Below are 22362 nucleotides of genomic sequence, written 5' to 3'. Positions count from 1 at the left end.
TTCCGGTTTCTGTGATGGAGGACAGATAAAGGAGATGAGAGCTGATGTTGATGTTAATGGAGTGGATTTGAGAGGAGGAGTGCTATGCCAATCAGGGGAGTGTCTGACCAATCTTAGTACAGTAATTGTTAAGAGATCTGTTATACATGAAACTCGGGGACAGTGTGAAGGTTTATCGTCTGAAGATTTCTGTATTTGTGAACATTGTGGGTCCCTAGTTGATGAAAAATTTATCCAACGGTGCCAGCCTAAATATAACCCGTATTGGGGTGGGTATCCTTTAGAGGATTATCATAACATGGTAGGCAAAGTTTTAAATCAAACTGAAGTTGGGTGTGCTCACATGTGTCTCAGGGACAGCATAATGTAGGGTTGGTGCCATTTCCATTGAATGTTTCAGAAGTTTTAGAATTGTAAAAAGGGAAAACGCTGGATGGAAAATTCCTCTCATCCAAGCCTCCTCATTTTAATCTCCATCAATTCCAAGTAGATAGATCACTTTTATGTTTGAACATAACCAACCCCAATAAACCAGGGAGTTGGGAAGTGACAGGAAATTATCAGACAATGACCTTCTCACTGAGAGCTGATAATGAGCCTGTGAACGTTGAACTTTTATGCACTATTAGATCAAACGGGAAACACTTTAGGTATCCACTTAGTGATACTAAAGAAATGGTTGGTAGGGTACCAGAAGGATATTGTGCCAAGATTATACAACCAGAGACATGTCTTCACCAGATGGGAGAACCTGAAGTAGGGTTATATGCAAGAGAAATGTGTTTAATGACTATGATGTTTTCAATCCCTTATGTTCTCCCCGATGACGTATATTTTATATGTGGTAGAAAAGCGTATAAGTGGCTCTCCCCGAGTTCAGAAGGATTATATCATTTGGGAAGGATACTTCCAGAAATTATGACCCTTACACATGGTGAAATGCTTGGTATCCATAAAAACACACCATCTCCATATGTTCATACACATTATGAACACCAGTGATCCCAAGGAGGTGATAGACCGGAAGATGGACGAAATTCTGCAGTTAAAGTGGGAATTCCAAAAGAACCATAATGCTTCATTGACTGAAGTTGAGGAACAGGTAGAGGAGTGGTTCACGTGGTTGAACACTGTGAAATGGTTCTCCGGTCTAGGAGAGTGGGTCCAGAAATTGGTTGCTACAGTGGGTAAACTTCTGATCCTCATAATCAGTGTCATCTTAGTAATTGGCTTGTATGTCAGATGTGTTCCTAATGTGTTGAAGTGCAGGAAACGTACTAGGGCGAACCGAGGATTTGAGATGGTGGTGGCAAGTGATGGAGATATGGATACCAAGGTTAAGGAAGAGCTGTATTACAACCCTGAATTAGAATGTACTCTATGATAATGTGATCCATATTTTGTATGGTTATGCATGAATATATATATCGATAATGTTATTTTAAAACATCCCAGGTAATACTGTCACAATTCCCCCTGAAAACTTCCTTTATAGGCTAGATGAATTCCCACATCCTGCCAATGGTCCCTTAAGGATCTGCAGATGGCGTATAAGGGTTGTTTCACCCTCCTTGAGACGCATTATCTAATGGTTCAAATGACCAAACTGTGTCATACCATAATAACATTAAACAGTATATTCTCATGCATGGCTAAACAGATTCAAAATAGGTTGTGATAGCGTTTGATTGGCTATCAAAGGGTGAACTGTCGAAGCCGGATGATTGGCTAAAACAGAATCTGTTTAAAATCAAGATCTGCAGGACACCATTTTGCAACTGGTCGCAAAACGCCATTTTAGCTACAACTGCAAAAAAATCCTCACATTGAATATCCAGTGATGATGAGACAGGTTTTGTGGATTTGTCTGTGACAAGTGATTAGAGAATACAAAAAGATATGGTGAGCGTTTGCTCTGCACACAGAACAGTATGCCTATGAAAATTTAAATATAATACAGACACTAATATACTCAGAAGGAATGGATTGGGAAACAATTGTTAGTCATATAAGCTATCGTTAGCCATTGTAGGCATGGTATCTGATGGGGTTAAACTAAATAAACCATTATATTTAAGTCTGAGGCTTAAACAAATTAGCCTTACCTGTGTGGTCTCATCAAGCCTCGTTTGATAACATGTGTAAACACATTGCCTGTCATTGTTGTAGCCCAGTAATATCAAAACCAAGTAAATCATAGAGAAATATATATATATATATATATTAAATTCATGATAAATACATGCATGCACATAGACAATCGCATGTGTATTCACAATGCGTACAAATATACACACAATTACATTAAAAGGTTCTGCAGTATTTTAGGTTAATATTCAAGGTTTTATTTATATCAGCAATGTTGTAAAGTGCATGTTATATGATATCTATGGTTTAGTACATGATAAGCAGACCATGTTTGGCGCCATTCTGATCCGCTGTTTATTTGCAGATCTCCGGTTATATCGGCAAGAGAATCGGATCATGCGTTCAGGAGTTATGGACCATAGTGAATTATCGGTTGAAATATAAATCTCTGTATGCTGAGCCTGTGGTTAATTTAAATCAACTAAAGAAAGACAATGCAATCTGGAGAAGATTGGACATACCCCTAGAACTGCCCAATAAGAAAATCACCCACGAGCAAGAATCAATGAAATTATGTTTGTCTGTCTACACTGTTGTTATCATGATCTGTAAGGTATATAGCCTCGTCCCGACCCCAGTTAGGAGCCATTCTTCTTCTTCTTGGATGACCGCAGGCTTCTGGATTGATGGCTGTAACTGGGACCGGTGCGCTGGCGTATGTATATCGACTGTACCATATGGATTGTAACCTTTGCACTCAATTGTCTAGATCATAGTGCATAAAGAACCTTTTTCTTTTATGCTAAATAATAACTTTTGTGCTTCGGAACCAGTTTAAAGTCACAAAGTATTTATTGCTGTGTGCAACTGTTCATAATTCTAATTGGCGTCCTCTATGGTTTAGAGGTTATAGGCAGGATTCCATAGAGGTTATAGGCAGGATTCCATAGAGGTTATAGGCAGGATTCCATAGAGGTTATAGGCAGGATTCCATAGAGGTTATAGGCAGGATTCCATAGAGGTTATAGGCAGGATTGCATAGAGGTTATAGGCAGGATTCCATAGAGGTTATAGGAGGGATTCCATAGAGGTTATAGGCAGGATTCCATAGAGGTTATAGGCAGGATTGCATAGAGGTTATAGGCAGGATTCCATAGAGGTTATAGGCAGGATTCCATAGAGGTTATAGGCAGGATTGCATAGAGGTTTTAATTAGGTATCAATACTCTGCAACACCCACACTTGCATACTCATGGCTCCGGACCACGTGCAGTATGAAAGCACGCAAAATACATTCACCAAACCAACTTGCCCCCTTATATTCACTTTTTTGAAGTCACTGCATTGGCAATTGTGTAACAAAGCACTCGGGTAAATATGCATTACAGAACAAATAAAAAATCTAAGAATAAGAATTGTTCCTAAATGCTGATCCCCATCCGATATCAGGACATATACCCTAAACTGCTACTTTTTTCTTTCCCCCACATCTGGCTCCTCTCCAGTTGTGAGCACAGCTGTACATGTTGACTGAAAGCAGATGTCAGAGTAATGCCATCAAACACTAGCTGTATAAAGTATAGCCATGGATGAGGTCCACGCCGAATTTAAATTGTCATTCAGAGGAAGAGACTCTTCCTAAACTGATTTGGGTCAAAGAACTACTAACCCCCTAAGCTGTCAAATGGGTGTGTTCTGGCAGCTAAGAGGTTAATCGTGTGCTTCATTCATTTCCTGTAATCTTTTCTGTTCTTTTTTCCCCATATCCTGTGTCCATATGGGAAAAAATAGCATATGACTGGAAAGGGTTATAAGAGGAGTTTTACTTTCCCACGGCAGCTGTAGTGGAAATTCTTTTTAGAGCTGTTCCACAAACCTAAACTATTTATCTAATGCAGATCATTTTTGTGGAATGAGGTTTTTTCAGGGGATAGGTTGCAAAGCATAAATAGAACACACTACATGTATTACATATGACATGTTTACCGATTAACACCTTGCTGACCAGATCAATGTTTATATTTTTATGTGGGGTCAGCATTACTCCATTAGACTCATCATTTTAGTATCATGGAATGCCCGCATCTATGGCACAGTAACCACATCCGCCAAAAGCACACATTTACATACCATGGCCTGTGGGATCCTGCTATTTGTAAAGTACTTTTTAAGTAATTACTGTACAGGGGTTATCTGTGCTATTTCTGCATCCATCATCTTCATACTGTGGAGGCAGATGTTTTGTGGCCCAAGACGTATGTAATTTATGGTAATGGATTTGACCCTCATTTCATTTACTATGATCTAGTGATATCACTAAGGCATAAAAGTCACAGTGAATTGCATTTTCATTAATTTCCCTTAAATACACCCCGCCATTCCCAAATAGTTAGTGAAGTCTACCGTCGAGGCTATTTGGCCAAATATCTACCGCTGCACTGATCAATCCTGTACAGGAGCTTGAACACCAGGCCCCAGGTGAGTAACCTGTTGGGACTAGGGAAGCTGCCAACCCTTTGCAATATTGATAAGTAAAATATTGGACTGATATATATATATATATATATATATATATAAAAGCAGCATGTAAGCGGCGCAAAAAAAAAAAATGAAGCACACTACTCCATGCCTACCTCCACACCTTCCGTGAGGTCACCACAAGGGGCCACAAATACGACACCTTAATTTCGTCAGCTTGAGTTCCACGCGGTACTACTGGCAGAGCCTGTGTCAGGATCCTATTTATTTAATTTGTTTGTCTTATGACTTTCCCCTGCCACCTGACCCGTGTTCTGGATATTCTAATTGCCTAGGAGATCTGCTCAAACATGTAGACTGCAACACTTCCAGTGTGTGCATTTACACTGTGCTATTTCTTCCAAGCTGATTACTCACCTGAGTCTCCTTCTATTTGTGAACTCCGCAGATTCCTCATTGGACAGTGGGTGTAGTCCAATAGTGGCGCTGGCCTTGAACTGCAGAGATTGAAGATACAATTGCTCTCTGTACATGATGTTCCATCTACACTTCCACAGTATGCTGGTTCCCTCCTAAACTCAGTATGGGCGCAGCCATGTTGGATTCAGTCACCTGACTTTCCTCCACCACTTTGAACGCTGCTCCCTGACCACCTGACTACATCAGCCAATCCCTGCGAGACCCAGAGTATAAGCATCATGCACTGACAGCATTCAGTGCCTAAACTTTGTTGCTATCAGACGCTCTAGGAGGGGCGTGTCTATAATGGGTGCAGGGTGTGCGAGGCACATGGGCCCCTGGGTCCAGGGGGGCCCCGCACTGCACACCCTGCACCTATAGTATTACTTACCTCTGCGGAGTCCAATGTCGGTGCAGGGGTCCGGCGCTGTAAAAATTACTGGAAAATGGCTGCAGCTGCCATTTTCCCATCGTTTGCGCATGTGCAGTACAGAGAAAATGGCCACCGCGGCCATTTTTCCGGTGACCTGCGCATGCTCTATAGACTCTGGCCGCACTCTAGTGCGCTGCCGGTCGTCGGACGGTGAGGAGGAGACTGCACACGGGCCCCCTCCTCTCTAAAAACACCCCTGTGCTCTAGGCTCCAGTTCCATGACTAGCCATCTATGGTTTACCAGTGGATCCTGCTGTGGTTCGGTCTCAGCCGATATCATTGCCTGTTACCATCAGTTCCAGCTGATATCTATTACCCTTGGTCTCAGCCGATACCATTACATGTTACCATCAGTTACAGTTAATATCTATTACCATCGGTCTCAGCTGATACCATTGCCTGTTACCATCGGTCCCAGCTGATATCCACTACCATCGGTCCCAGCTGATATCCATTACCATCGATTTCAGTTTATATCCACTACCATTGGTCCCAGATGATATCCACTACCATCGGTCCCAGCTGATATATATTATCATTGGTTCTAGCCAATACCTGTCATCATCGGTCTCAATGCGATTGTATCCAAGTCAGGTTCCAATCCGGCTCCAGTCTTTATTCCAAGTCCAGCTCCATTCCGGCTCCAGTGTACTCTACAAGACTGGTTCAGTCCCGCTCCTGTGGCTACTACACAGTGTTAACCCCAGTGTTACTCCTAATGCTCTTTACTCCAAACCTCCCGCATCACCAGAGAGCTGGTACCCAGCTGTCTCCCGGGCAAACCAAAGCCCCCAGCCCTGACAGTCTGCCGGACGTCTCAAGCAAGCAATACGGTGATGTCCCCATCACTCCATCCTTGCCCATGATGTCTTTGAGGGTTTTACTTAGTGCCTCAAAACCCCCCTTATGTACCATGGTACTCTCGTCCCAGACAATTAGCTTACAGTCCCGCAACACTTGGACGATGTTGCTTTGTCACCCAATCACCTCGGTCAAGAGAAAACATTTTACTTCTTTTAAGCCCCTAAGGAGTTGCATTTCAAAAAATCCCTGCTTAGTAGGTTCTTAGTTCATGGAAAGAATATACTCCCCTAGTTTCATGTTTCTAGGTCCAGGGGATTGTGCTGGGCATTGATGAGTGAATATCAGGTAGTATTCACTACCTGACATGTGAGCTGTACACTGTTGCAGGGAAACTGCCCTCTATTGGATATCTCCAGCTTAGGACAATAAGAAACATCAGGCTGGATAGGTCATTCATTATGAATTAAATACCCCTGAAAAAGTCATTATTGACGAAACGCTCAACGAGCTGTCAATGAGCTCGCCCACAATGGCCACAATATATGTGTGATGTAAGGTTTTTATTCATTTTAAATGTATTTGTTTTACATAAGACCAAATGTTAACGAAGCAGACAGAAACTGATTGATTGTCATTGGGGGTACTCTGGTTGGAATCGGTATGTAATAGTGCCAGCCGCATGGCCGGCAGTTCGAATCCGGCAGCGTCAGGCCGACAGATGAAGAGATCCCGGCAGCGGGAGCCCGACAATGCTGGAAATCCAGATCGTCACCAGGTAAGTACTAACTAACCTAACCTACCCCCCTAACCCTCCCTTAGGGCTGCCTACCCCTAACCTCCCCTCAAGTGCCTAACCCTAATCCCCCCCCCCGTAGTGCCTAACCCTAACCCAACCCTGAGTCCACCCCGGGAGCCCTAAACCTAACCCTCCCCCCCGCGGCTGTCCGCTCGCGGCGCCTGGTATCCCTTCGATCGGAATGCCGGGCGCCGGTCTCCCGACGTCGTTAAAATGAGCGGCGGTTATTTCACCCTCGCTGGGATATGACAGTCGGGAAGCCGGCTGTCGGTATAATGTCAGCCGGCTTCCCGATTGCATCCTCTCTGGTTGAGGGTATTATTGTACAAACTGAAAGCGGATCCCTTCTTTGTGTTCATACCCTTAAAAGGACATTAAAACAGAAAATTTTAACCTGCATATTTTAACCTGCAGAGTTGGGCTCTCCCCAAAATCACTATATACATACATACATACATACATACATACGCACTTGTTGCCACTATGGGCCTGATTCAGACCCACTCGCAAGCGGCTGTCCGCTCGCAAGTGGGTCGATGGTGTGCACTGCGCATGCGCACGACGGAGGGAGCTCCGTCGTGCGCATGCGCCAGACGCGACAAGCGAAGGACTTTCCTTCGCTCGTTGTGTCTGATCAAAGGGGGCGTGCTGTCGATGTTGATTTACAGCAAGCCCCCTTTGGTGGGCGTGCCGGGGGCGTGCCTCCCAGACGGGGGCGTTTCCAAAGGAAAGCCTACCATCAGAAGCCAAAATCACTCCGGGCCTTGCGGTTGAGAAACTCAACCGGAGGCTCCGGCTCGCAGTGGTGATGGTCGCGATGGTCAAGACCATCGCGGCCATCAACCTGCACGCTCATATAGGCTGTGGGTGGTGACCCACAGCTATACGAGCGTCCAGGAGGACGCTCCATAATTATGGAGGACGGCCCTCATTCAGAGCATGCGCTCTGCTCAGAGCGTCCGGCTCTGAATGAGGGCCTATATGTCCACAGATATGGTTATATCATTTAATCTACTATAATGAATTGACTATTTAAAAGAAAGTAATGAAGTCTATAATCTATCTGTAATTTGCAATTGCATACTATATTCATATCTCTACATAAAATAAGATATCCATTCTATAAAACCTTCCTACAGTACTTGGGAATTGACATCTGCATTAATGTATTTTATGATACAAAATATGACCTATAATTATATTGTATTAGCATTTACAGGAGTTAGTTCTGGCTAAAGATTTTATTCCCTATTAAGAGATTTTTTTGCGTCTGTGTATATTTAGGCCCATATCTAATGACATCCTGGAAGAAAATAAACACACAAGTTCCCAAAGGACGGTCCTCAGAATAAAACAATTAACGGTGATACTTTAGTAAAGGCTACAGTCCATATATGGAGAACACTGCAGGATTACTATCCCAGACAGAATGAATTCATGTTGGAAAACAAGCTCACAGCGAGTCCAAGGCATTGAAACATCCCTCCTAGCAACCTACAATTGTTACCTGATGAGGAATATATAAACCAATAATCTAGGTGCATGGGAACCCTGAAAAGATAACAGAATAAGGGGTCTATTTACTAAGCACATACTTGCCAACAATCAGCTCCAGCCTTCCGGAAGGGAGCTGATTGTTGGCTAACAGTGGGGGGCGGGGCCGACCATTGGGGGCGGAGCCGGCCAGTTGGTGGCACATTGGGGGCGGAGCCACACGATCGTGTCATCGTGGCTCCGCCCCTCTTCACAAGTTGTTATTGTGAAGCAGGGGGCGGAGCCACGATGACACAATTCAGCGCGAATCGCGTCACCGGCCCCCCCGCTGCGGGGGTTTCTAGTTTTGTCAGGGGGGAGGTCGGGAGGGTTGGATGCTTCCGGGAGGCTTGCCTGCCTTTCTGGGGGGCCGGGAGCGGCACCCGAAAATCGAGAAGCTCCCGGCCAAATCGGGAGGGTAGGCAAGCCTGACTAAAGCAGTGTTAGGAAAAGTGAAGAGTGAAAAGTGGTAAGGTGCCAGCCAATCAGCTCCCAACTGTCATCTCACAGGCTTTGTTTGAAAAATGACAGTTGGGAGCTGATTGGCTGGCACCTTATCACTTTCTTATCACTTTTCACTCTGTCTCCTAACACTGCTTAGTAAATAGATACTTTAGGGGTCTATTTACTAAGCAGTGTTAGGAGACAGAGTGAAAAGTGATAAGGTGCCAGCCAATCAGCTCCAAACTGTCATTTTTCAAACACAGCCTGTGAGATGGCAGTTAGGAGCTGATTGGCTGGTACCTTATCTCATTTCACTTTGTCTCCTAACACTGCTTAGTAAATAGACCCCTTAGTGTGAATGGCTACATTTCGGCAAGCACCTTGCAAAATACAGTGAAAAAACTGAGATTTTGCAAGGTGCTTGCTGAAATGTAGCCATTAATACTAAGGCCCATATTCAATTAGTTTCGCGAATGCGATAAAGTTTCGTCTACTGGACTTTTCGCCTACTTCGCATAGTTTAGCGTGGAAAATTTTCACGCGTGTACCCGCGATTGCCCAATTCAATTCCAAAAGACGCAAAAACGACAACACGCGATGTCAGAACAGGCAATAAGTGGTGTCAGAATCGGGGAAATCAGCCTGAACCCCCCAAAAAGATGCAGAAACTGGGGATCAATGTAGTAGTGCCCTATTAGCCCTAATTAAACTGTTTGGGGTACTTAAGTTGGTACAAATGCCTCTAATTAGCGTCTTTGCACAAGTGGTGTAGAATGGCATAAAGCTGTATTTTTTTGGAAAAAATAAGTAGTCTTGGCAAATTTGGGGTACTTGAAAATGGGTGCTAGCATATTTAAAAGTCGCTAAAGTGAAGTTATAAAAAACTTAAAAAACGCACCTTAATAAAAAAAAACCCTCACCCATACTTGCAGACCCCCAAAAAGTCTATTTCGCTACTTTTTATGTTTGTACACCCGCTTTGAACTCTTTCGCCCCCAAATTCAATCTACTTTTTAGGGTTGTTCCTTACTTTTTTTAGGGATTTTTTTTACACAGTTGTCCTTTGGGGGCTGTCCCCAGTGTTCTGAGTGGTTTCCCCACCTTTGCCCCCCTAAATAAAAATGTTGCACTTTTTTTCTCCTGCTATTCAGAGGCGAATCTTTTTCACGTATTACATTGCATTGCGTTTCCGCGTACGCAAAAAGCGGATGGAATTAAATACGGAGATAAGTTTCCGCCTGGCGAATAGTCACAATCACCAATAGTTTTTCGTGGATCTTGGCTTTTCGCTTCTAATTGAATACGGGCCTAATTCTGTTACCTCTTCAGGGTCCCCATGCACCTACATTATTTAAAGGCATACTCTTGTTTATGAAAGAATTGAGAGCCCTAAGCTACCGCATAGGACTGTTATTACTTAGGACTAGGGGGTGCAGGGGTGGCCAAGCCGCGGCTCTCGGGCTGCATGCTGCTCTTTTGTGTCTCCCTTGCGCCTCCTGGCTCCCAGCTCGGCGTGCCCACAGTGGTACTGAGAACGTTGGGTTGTGAAGCGATCAGAGACCAAAAAAGCCTCTGATAGCTTCAGAGGCCAGTGTTCCCAGTAATGCAGTGCACTGGTGATGCCATGGCGTCACCCGCGATGTGAGGAGCCAGCGCGCCTGCTGGATCCAGTCAGATCCAGCAGGCAGCGGCACAACTACTGGGGGCATTGCATAATGGGCACAACTACAGGGGGCACAGCATACTGGCCACTGGCTTTCTCAATGTATTTTATGTGGTTCTGGATTTCAATATGTATTTTATTTGGATGTGTATTTTAAATGTATTTTATGTGGATCTGATTGTTTCTGTATATTGTATGTGAACGTGGCTATTTCAATGTTTTCTATATTGCTCTGGCTTTTTCTTTCACTTCAACAGTGAAAAAATTATATTGGGAACTTTATGTAAATTGTGTATTTTCAATGTGCTGGGCTCGCCCCCAGCGTTCCTAAAAACGGGGGTGTGACACAAGGTCATGCTCCTGCGAATGTCATACCAAAGGCGTGTGAATAAAAGAAGGCGTGGCCTTGTGTCAGCTAGGCCACGCCCCATTTTTGCGTGCGTGCATGTATGCGATCGGCTATTCAGCTTCACCAGATATTTTTTGGCTCTTTGCCTCTGATTGGGCGGCCACCCCTGCCCTAGTATCAGTGTACTATTTTGCAAGTAATACCCCAGTAGAGGTGATTCTACATAGAGGTCTGATGCAGAATTGAAGGCGTCAGTTTTGCGGATGTATCTTCCGTGTTTTTGCACAGTGTATGAGGAGGAGCTGAGCATAAAGAGCTATGGGCCCCATTTATCAACAAATGTTAATATCAGTGGAATATTTTGTTTAGTATCGCAGTGATACCACAGAATACGCCACTGGTAATCAACATTACTTACCCCTCCAGCGAGGTCCAGCGACATCCACCTTGGTGGAGGCATCCTCCGCTCAGCTCAGCTGCGGCTGCCACCAACGGGCTTCTGTGTCATGCATGACAGTCAGTCTGCGAATGTGCATGACAGTATCAGCTGGCGGGACTCGGCAGTACCTGGAAGGCTTTGCTGAAGCCAGAAAGGCCGTGGTGGGTCCCCATTGCTGGCTTCCCGACTGTCTAATCCAGGCAACATTTGTTGATAAATGGGGCCCATAGCTCTTTATGCTCAGCTCCTCCTGTCATTTTACCTACGCCTGGAGCAGGATGCCCGGCATCCCGATCGAAGGTCAGCCAGACGCTGGGCACGGACAGCCGCGGATTTAGGGGCTCCCGTGGGGAACTTAGGGTTAGGCACCCCCCTGGGAAGGTTAGGTTTAGGCTAGGGGAAGGGGGGGTTGGGGTTAGGCACTCAGAGGGGGGGTTAGGGTTAGGCACTTAGAGGGGGGATTAGGGTTAGGCACTGGGGGGGAGGTTAGGGTTAGGCACCCCTAAGGGAGGGTTAGGGGGGGAAAAGATTAGGGTTACTTACCTTAATCACCATTCGGGATTTTCACCCATGTCGGGATGCCGCTGACGGAATTTGAACCATGCGGCCGGCGGTAAAACATACTGATTCCTTATAAACAATGCTGCATCAGCAGTCGTAATACCAAATAAGCAGTGGCGACTAAACCCAAAGGGTTGGTGTCATTGTCTGCAGTAAGGAGAAGATGTTGGTATGAAAGGTTTCATAATCTTTGTTATGTTTAATAATGTTTCATATTACAATACAGTTCTATTACTTGTGTAATGTTTGTAAATTATTTATACCGATGTCTTATAGGCAGTGGAACGCAGGTGGGGTTGTTATACTGTATTGCTGTGAGTGAGCGACACAGCATAATGGCATAGAGAGCAGAAGATGTAAATCCTGGCCTGGTAGTACATAGAGGTTATGGAACAAAAAAGCATAAAAATGTATTGTCCTGTCTAGCTTACTATCTTTATCATATAGAATAATCTTTACAGTTCCTTTTGGTCTAACGTGTTATGAACTTCTAGCGGCCAAAATGTATTTTATGACTTAAAAGATTCTAGATAAAACTGAAAACGCAGTTTTGAGTGGAAATTAACTAGGTTAAACCATACTTACCGACTTTTAGGCTGCCCCCTCCAGGTCGGCTCTCTACTAACAGCAGATGGGCGGTGCGGGGTGTACAGAGACGGTAATACAGGCACCGTAAAGCGAGGGTGGGGTTACGATGGTGCGATTCATCGCGGAACGCGTCACCAGCCCCCACGGACAGCTCATTTTTGCACAGTAAGTGGGCAGTCATGGGAGGAGTTGCGGGCGGCAACGGGGGTGTGGGCCAGCGGTAGCTGGTTCTGGGAGACTTACCTATTCTTCCGGGTGATCGGGAGCGGCACCCGATTTTCGGGAGGCTCCCGACCATTTCGGGAGAGTAGGTAAGTATGTGGTAAACCTAACGGCAGAATACTATTTAGTGAGGATCTGGCAATCCACTCCATTAACTGGAACACTATCAGGGAAGGCTTTAGTCTCTCCTGCTGCTGACGCTCTAAGTGACCCTACATGACCTAGGGGAGCACCCCTGTACTGTGGCAACCATTGGAGGACACTCCTCTATACTGCACCAACCTGCTGGGTCTTAAGTAAGTAATATTCAGCATCTATGCTTAACTTTTGATGTGTCAGTTTTAGGTGGTATTAGCCTTTAAAGGTATTAAGATCCGTTTCTCCTTCTGTACCATTATTACAGCGAGAGAAAATCTATACTGTACATAACTGTATAATGAAGTGAATATTTGAAACATCTGACAAGTGCAATGTTTAATGAGCAAATTTGTTTAACACCCCCCCCCCTATAAACATCAGTACTAAACTGAAAAATGCAAACATGTTTATAAAGAGGGAGAAAACCAGATGGAGAATCACAAGAGAAGATGTAAGCAACATCTGTTTAAATACCCAGCCTGTCATATATAATATAAGCATTGAACCAGCACTGTTGGCGTTATCAAGGTGAGATCAGACAGGCCCCAGCAGGAGCGTCATACCACTTTCACCCAACACAAAGATTATTTTTTACAAAGTTACACAAGTTAGGGCTAGCTCACATATGTGCTGGGAAAATGGGTAAAAATTATAAAAACTAACATACACTTTAGGTTTTTCTATGTGCTTTTTATCTATGTTTTTAAGGCTGCTCACATTAAGGCCCTAGGAAATGCAGAATAGGTTTGCGCTATATAAATAACTGTTAATAGATTATTTCTTAGAATTTGGTAACACATTACAGGATGTGACATTAGAAAGGGAAGCAGGAACTTCTAACAGCATTTATACAGCTTGTGTGATAATGTAACCGCATTCCCCATCTAATATAATGTAACAGGTCCATATGACAAGTAGACAGGCACTATTATTGATATGTAATTATAATATACATGTGTTAATAATATTGTTTACTTTTAAACTACTGTACAGAGATGTAAGCTCTCATGCCCATTTTCTTACAATATGGATATTATAAGTCACCTCAAAGATCGATGACTTTCAGCCTTATGAGTTTATATGGTCAGAGAGAACATTTGTGACTTATATCATTATACTTTATTACAGTAGAGTTTACTATTGTTCAGCACCAACATCTCCCATAGCAGTGTTACGATTAGCATGTGTATAGCTAATCATAACAACTGCATCACTTTATCATTGCACAACAGGGAAACACAAGTTTCTACAGTTCATAAGCTGACAGTGCCAAGTACATTGCCCATCAGCATGATAATCAGATCATGCTGGATCTGTGCCAGCTATCTGTACACAGATGACCATTCACTACAGTTGAAGAGAGGTCTGAGCAAAGAGAACCATCATATTCCAACCCCCTCTGTACAGTGGTGTAAGTTCATCCCAGACGCCCGGAGGCAAGTTATAATTTGGTGCCCCCCGTTACAGCAGCTGACACTGTAATGTAGCAATTTGCATGCAGATAGGCTATATAGATAGATGAAGGCAGCAGCTGATGGTCTGACATGGAGCTCTCCACTAGTGTATGGTGGCTTCTCAGGTGCCGGGAAGGGGTGCCATGTATTGGGCGGCTGTGATGGTACACTCATTGTACATAGTTACAGCCCTAAGTGGGGTGAAAATGTTGTGGACAATGGAAGAGGTGCCCCTTCAGAGCTGGAGCCCGGCGGCAGGCGCCTCCATTGTCTCCCATAGTTCTGCCCCTGCCTCTGTATTTCTCAGAGCATCCAACATTCTACACAGGGGTGTTTCTAGAGAGGAGGGGGCCCATGTGCAGTCTCCAACACAGGCGCTCTCCTCTCCCTCCGGCGGCCGGCAGCGCACTGAGCTGTGCACGCCCAGTGCCGGAGTTATAGACTCTGGGCACTAGAGTGTGCCCAGAGTCTATAGAGTATGCGCTGGTCATCGGGAAAATGCACAAATGACGGGAAAAAAGCCGCGGTGGCCATTTTCCAGTCGTTTTTTACAGTGCCGGACCCCCGCCGACGTGGGACTCCGGAGTGGTAAGTAATATTATTGGTGCAGCGTGTGTGGTGCGGGGCCCCCCTGGACCCAGGGGCCCATGTGCCCCGCACACCCTGCACCCATTATAGATACGCCCCTGATTCTTCATAGTCATACATCCAAGGGTTCATTTTATGTAGCTCTACCCAGTAACCAATAATATACTGTGCAAGTCTTAAAACCTAATAATAAATAAATTCTAATTAACTGTGTATAGTTAATACAGAATGGAATATATTAACTTATTGAAAGGAAGGTGGGCAATCGATACCATCCAATTCATGCAGATGGGTCCAAGAGGAGAAGGATCAGTGGCGGGCTGGGCCGGGGGGCAGGGTGCCATGTGCCCTCCGGGCCGCAGCGTCATGCGGGCCACAGGCTGTCTGTTCACTGTGACACAGACTGCATCGCGTGTGTAGCGCTGACCAGATGGAGTTCGGTCAGCGCTACACAAGTGACAAACACACAGCCGCCGCCACCGGCAGCTGTGTTTTTGTTTTGATCAGCAGCCAATGAGAGTCTGTCAAACTCTCATTAGCTGCTGCTGCGCCCACTGCAGGAGCCGCTCCACCTACCGGCTCCCGCAGTGGTCAATGGGAGAGGCGTCATGATATCATGACGTCTCTCCCATAATGCAGAGCGGCCCGGCCCGGGAAGGACAGACGGAGGAGCGGATGGCGACGTTGGAAGCGGGGATTGAGGTAAGTGTTTTTTTTATTTTTTTTATTACGTGTGTCTACTGGGGGAGGGGCGGGCACTACAAGTGGGGACTACTACTACTGGGGGCACTACAAGGGGAGGACTATTACTACTGGGGGCACTACAAGGGGGGGGACTACTACTACTGGGGGCACTACAAGGGGGGGGACTACTGCTACTGGGGGCACTACAAGGGGGTAACCACTACTGGAGGCACTACAAGGGGTGTCCTCCCTACGCTACTTGGCGTCTCCTCCGTTTTAAGAGACAAAACCTATGTTGTATTGAAAAGTTCATTCTACACGATACCGCTGAATACTCTTTGTTATTGTCAATATATGTGGAGCATGTAATACGACATCATATTGATTAAAATGGAAAGATTCATGTGATATTAAAAGCTGAACCTGCACAGCCTGTCATCCTTTATAACTGTCTATCACAAGCGAGAATTAGTTACCACTACACAATATTGCTAAGTGAAGTGATCATATTGGAGACAGGGTTAATCTTGTATATTTATACCATAAAAAAAGACACTATCAGCGTGTGGAGATTATCTAAGTGCATTATTGCCAGCTAAAACACGTGTGGCAGTGAAAGCTGAATATATGATAATCAAATTTCAGTGTGTAGTGCTGTGGATGATACAACTTATGCTAACTTAAATACATAGTATATCATATTGTCATTGAATTATATTGAAAGCTGAACTTGTATAGCCTGTCATCATTTACAATAATATAAGGGAGAATCAATTGCCACCATGTAATATCGCTAAGTGAAGTGATTATACTAGAGACGGGGTATATGTATTAAAAGACACTATCAGCGTGTGGGGATTATCTAGGTGCATAATTGCCGATTAAGACACACGTGATTGATCTGAATAAGCTGAGTATAGTATAATCATTTTCAGTATATAGCGTTGTGGATGACACAACTTATATCCACCTAAATACATTGTATATAAACTGGTGGGCACTATTCAGACTTATTTCTGGCGATTAAGACACACGTGGTAGTGATAGCCGAATACAGGATAATCAGCTTTCAATACATAGTGCTGTGGATGATACAACTCACATTAACCTAATTTTATTGTATATCATAATTAAAATAAGAATCTATATCGTTCATCATTGGTGAAAATATTGTTCTCATTATATAAGGAATAATCGAATGTGACACTGCTGAAATTCATATAGGCAGTGATGAACAATAAATCTTTACTATTTTTATTCAAATTACTGATGTGAACAAATGAAAATACTTACCTATACCAATAAATGGAGAAAACGCAGTGATATACAATATAGCATTGCCGCATATGGTTACATATTTGAGACAGTATAATGTGAGATGATAAAATGTATCAATAATTTATACACAGCAACAGTTATATTCAGCAGCTCAATAGGATACTGTTGATTTATGAGCTACTGATCCAAACAACTGACGAGCACCGCAATTTATAAAGGAGGTGACATCATATATTGTCACAGGATATGTAAATAGGAGCAAATTCATCAGCTGATTTCCACATTGGTAAAAAAAGTGACAATAGATTGATGCTATTAAATATCTTTAATGAAGTATGCGGACAATATAAGAATAAATAGAGAAATAATACACGTAATAGGTTTTGTCAATATTTTGAATCATTTTTCTTATAAACACTTTTTTATATATTTCGCCTTAATAAAAGTTATGTTTTAATTTAGAATCCAGGCTCTCAATGTACTGTATTTATATTTACTGAATATAATCTGTGTGTGCCCGTTATGAGAATACTTTTTTCTTTATTTGGTTTGAGTCATGTTATGCTTATTCTCTGGTGCACCTCCCCAAAATATTGAATTATATTTAAAGATTGTGTAATTTAGGGGAATAGATTTATAAATAATAAAAGTTCCTGTGCGAATATTTCTGTACCTAACATTGCCCGTCTGTAAGCTCCAAACCCTTTCCAATGCTTTTTTTTAAATGATATAGCTTCACATTCAGCAGAGCTGCATCATATTTATAATTATGTGTGTTTATTTGCAAATAAATTATTTGTAATGCATTCATGACAATTGTTGCTCCTTTAGAATAGAGTCCCTCTTCAGGGCTAAATGTATGACCCCTTCTCTCTCCAAAATTGTCCCTTTTTCGGTCTGACATTTGAACTGAAGGTAGATATGTGAATGGCCGCTGATTGGATAGCTCTGCAACCATCCAGCCTGGTGCACTTAGACAAAGTATGTACAAAGAATGAACCGCAATAGAAGTGCCAGGATAAGAAAGGGGGAGTAACTCCTGAGAGGCAGAGGTCCCTGATCCCAGCCATTCTGTCACTGGGGCTGTAGGGAGGGTGACACTTTTATTTATGGAAGAAGTTAGAGACACAGAATTTGCCTGCAGATAAGAACCTCCTGGCCCTTCTAGTCTGCCCCTTTTTTTTAACCCTTTGGTAGTCTCAAATTTTGTGACCCTTAGTTTTTTGTAAGGATATTCTTATGCCTATCCCAAGTATGTTTAAATTGCTCTACTGTCTTATCCTCTACCACCTCTGATGGGAGGCTATTCCACTTATCCACTACCCTTTCTGTGAAGGTAATTTCCCTAAAATTTCCATTGAACCTACTTCCCCCCAGTTTCAGCGGATGTCCTCTTTAATTTTATAAACCAAAATAAATATTTGCCCTGATTATGATTTTCATTAACAATGCACATAACAATGTGAAAAGAGATGTACGGGCCGAACCATACAAGCTTTGGCCAAGAGTATTTTTGGTGAAACGAACCTGAAGACCACGCTGAAGGGGACTAAACCCGAAGTTATAGTCTGAAACTGAAGAACTGCACCATGATTATACAGCCAAATGTCTGCATAACACAGCTAAAGCAGACTGGAAACTTGTATGTATTCCCAGTGATCAGCCATTTCCACAGTGTAGAAGACCCTTCTAAAGCAACATCACTGCTTCCTAGCCAGCTGCTTGGGGTTTTAAAACCGAAATGTCAACATAATTCCAATACCTCGCCTGTGCTGAAATTATGATTACTGTTCCATAGCCTAAATAAAATAATTGCTATCAGTGGTTGTGTTTTACTGAGCTGAATAATATATGTGATATAAGTAAGGTGCTTATACTTAACTAAGTAAGTCTAACATGCTCTCTTTCATCCCTTTTGAAGTAAGCTGCCATATTAGAATCTACAGATGTGTCCTTTTGCACTGTGGCTTCACTGTGCCGAACAGCCCGTCTCGGTGCACCAGGTCCCAAGTGACTGGACCACGCCGAAAGTGTCTTATCTACATAAATAAAACAACCGGGAGCAACAAAACTACATTGCTAGATTATGCTGATCACTTTGATGTGTGACATATGTACACCTGTGTGTGACCGAGTCTGAATTTCAGCAGGCTCTGATGTGAGCGTCTGCGGCTTTTCCTCACGCCAAGTTCCGTTGTGCTTAATCTGCAACTTTTATGTGTGCAAAACCAATTCCTGTACAGTTAATGTTGCAGCTTAGCGCCTCTAGTACACTGCAAACGGCTTTTTGCTGATTCTGTTATGCATATGAAGCAAAATGAAAGAAATATATGGTACACTACTCCTCTTGTGTGTCACACTTGCGCCAGGCATCTCGCACCGAATAGCATATAAACGCTAGGTGTTTAAGAACACATCTGTAGGTGCTTTTCTATTTAAGCCAGCAAGGTATGAGTGACAGTTTGAGAGACACTTGTGTATTTGTATTGAATTCACAAGGATTTGAACACAGTCTGAATGATTTATGGTTTATAAGTGATGTCAATGACTGAAATTTCATCTTTTTGACCTGTATCAGATCCTATGGGCACACAGTCTCATACATATGAGGATGCCAAGTTCAACCTCACAGTGTCCCTGTTATTAAGTGTTGAAATTTTAACTGTTGAACTCACCACTACATCCCATAAAAGTGTCAGTTTTTGTTAAATTAAATTTTCGGTAGAAAAAAAAATCATATTCGAAATTCTATGTACTGTATGTATGTATCTATCTATATTTGTCTAGGTATGTACAGAGCAAATAACCTGATTACAATGTAACAAGCATAAACCACAGACAAATTGGGGACCATCTCTATCGCTGAATAAATATTAGAGTCATATAGTTGCTATTTTACTAGGAAAGCGACCACGTTTTCTCCAGCTTCCAGAGTGGTTAAATGATATCCAGCAACCAAGCACTCAACTGGCTGCCAATCTGTCTGGGCTTCAATTCACACACCATAAAACTGACATAAGAAAGTATATTCACTAGAATACCACTACAGCCAATATATGCTGGCCCTACTCCTACCTTTCACCAGACCTATTCATATATGTTTCTGCATTCCCGAAAGATCCTAAAGCAAGATTAGGGGGAGATTTACTAAAGTGCGGGTTTTTTATAAGTGGGATGTTGCCCATAGCAACTAATCAGATTCTAGCTATTATCTTCTAGAAGGTGCTAGATCAATGTAAAGCAGAATCGAATTGGTTGCTATGGGCAACATCTCCACTTCTAAAAACCTGTACTTTAGTAAATATACCCCTAACCCAGGGCCGCAACTAGGGGGGGGCTGGAGGTGCACGTGCACCGGGTGAGCCGCTGTACCTGGTGCCAGTGACCTCCAGCCCGGCGCTGCAGAGAGGCTCCAAGCCGGACGTCCGCTGGTAATATTTATTACCGGCGGGCGCCCGGCTCCTTCTCTGCAGCGACGCGGTGTAGCCGGAGGCTGGAGTTCTCTCCCGAACTCCAGCTTCCGGCTCTCCCCACGGGCACTATGGGGGAGACGTCATGACATCTCCCCCATAGTTCCAAGGAGCAGCCGGCGGACCGGACGCGACGCTGGATGCAGGAGCGGGGTTCAAGGTAAGTATTTTTTTTTTTAATAAGCTGCACTACAGGGGCATTATTATGGGGGCAGGGGCATTACCACAGGGGCATTACTATGGGGGCATAGGCAATAAGGGGCATTACTAATGGGGCATAAGCACTACAGGGGCATTACTATTGGGGAATGGGCACTACAGGGGCATTACCACAGGGGCATTACTGTGGGGGCATGAGCACTACAGGGGCATTACTGTAAGGGCACTACAGGGATATTACTATGGGGCATGGGCAATACAGGGGCATTACTATGAGAGCATGGGCACTACAGGGGCATTACTATGAAAGCATGGGCACTACAGGGGCATTAATATGGGAGCATGGGCACTACAGGGGCATTACTGTATGGTGGGCACTACAGGGGCATTACTATGGGGGTATTAACATATGGGCATTACTATGGGGGCATTACAATATGGGCACTACTGCAGGGGGAATTACATGGGGGGCGCCAAATTACTGTCTTGCCCCTGGTGACAAAAATCCTAGTTTGGGCCCTGCCTAACCCTCCAGCAAACGTTACCTCTGCCAGTAAGACATCAATAAGGAGTGGTAATTAGTTACAAAGTAGCACAACCAGGTTTAGGCTAAATCTGTCATCTACTGTTACCACGATTGAAACGACTACATAAATTAAAAATAATGTTTGGGTGCCAAATATCATAACTAAAAATATGATTTAGAAGAGTTTATAAACTTTATAGTTAGAACAGAAACGTGAAAGCAAAAATAATTTAGGGGGCCACATCTGTCTCATTTACCAACCCAAAATATTGGAAATTATTTACATAACAATTCGGTTACATAAAAATCAGAAGGGAAGGCAGTCCACTGTACTTTGCTCAGAATAGGTTACGATCCAGAGTGTACCTATCTAATATAATAAAATAGAGAGCCTACACATAATGTAAGAGGAGGCATACATAGTCACTGATCAATAATATATGCACAAAAAAGTATCAGCAATTAGTGACTATCTCAACTTTTAATAACTAAACTCCAAGTACAAAGTGTGACTATCACACAATGACCAGATACTGTAGTCATTATCCTTCTAGAGAACTATGAAACACAGTACATTAGATCACTGTGATACACACTACAATAGATAACTGTTAATTGATACAGTACAGATCACTGTGATACACAGTACATACGGCTTCACTAATAAATGTCATCATTAAGATCACAATAACAGACAGCTACGGTACATGACAGGGGTGGAGTTTAGCTGTACTCACCGTGTTAATGCCATTCATCATCAGGCGATCCCGGTCCCACACTCCCGCTGGTTGCACAGACCGCACCCGGAGGAAAGCCCGGACCACGAGTCTCTCGCAGCCAGGGAAAGTCACGCCCCCAACGGGAGGTAATTCAGGAATCGTAAACGCCCACCGGTGAACGAGCTAGGGAGAGATCACACATCATTACACCGAGCCACGCCCACAAGGTCATCAATCATCGGTCCAGCCCCCAGACATTCCTGGAGTCTGGGACTGGGATCTTCTCTGTCTGCCACCATCGACATTTTTCTTGTGACTGATGCTGCTGTGTGATCTTATTGGGACCCTCCCTAAAGTCAGGGGGTTTTAAGGAATTTTCCTATCAGTAAATAAAGTAGTATTTTGGACGGTGGCAAATTGATAGGGAACCTGGATAAGTCAGAATTCCTTATCACATCCCCATTATATAAGCAAACTGTATTACACATA

General features: G+C 43.6%; 1 protein-coding gene across 1 annotated transcript in view; it reads right to left on the bottom strand.

Annotated features, from left to right (window-relative positions):
• The window catches only part of LOC148442954 (pleckstrin homology domain-containing family G member 3-like), a 240993-nt gene extending 219022 nt beyond the window's left edge, over positions 1–21971 (bottom strand). Inside the window, exon 1 of the mRNA XM_088463474.1 lies at positions 21892–21971. The gene's annotated coding sequence lies outside the window, so the exon portion shown is untranslated. The remainder of the gene's footprint in view (positions 1–21891) is intronic.
• Positions 21972–22362: the final 391 nt, after the last annotated feature.

Source organism: Taudactylus pleione, unplaced genomic scaffold (assembly GCF_031769625.1).
Source record: "Taudactylus pleione unplaced genomic scaffold, aTauple2 ptg001381l, whole genome shotgun sequence".
Classification (NCBI taxonomy): Eukaryota; Metazoa; Chordata; class Amphibia; order Anura; family Myobatrachidae; genus Taudactylus; species Taudactylus pleione.
The sequence above is the reverse complement of the archived record's forward strand: the minus strand, read 5'-3'. Positions and strand labels throughout refer to the sequence as shown.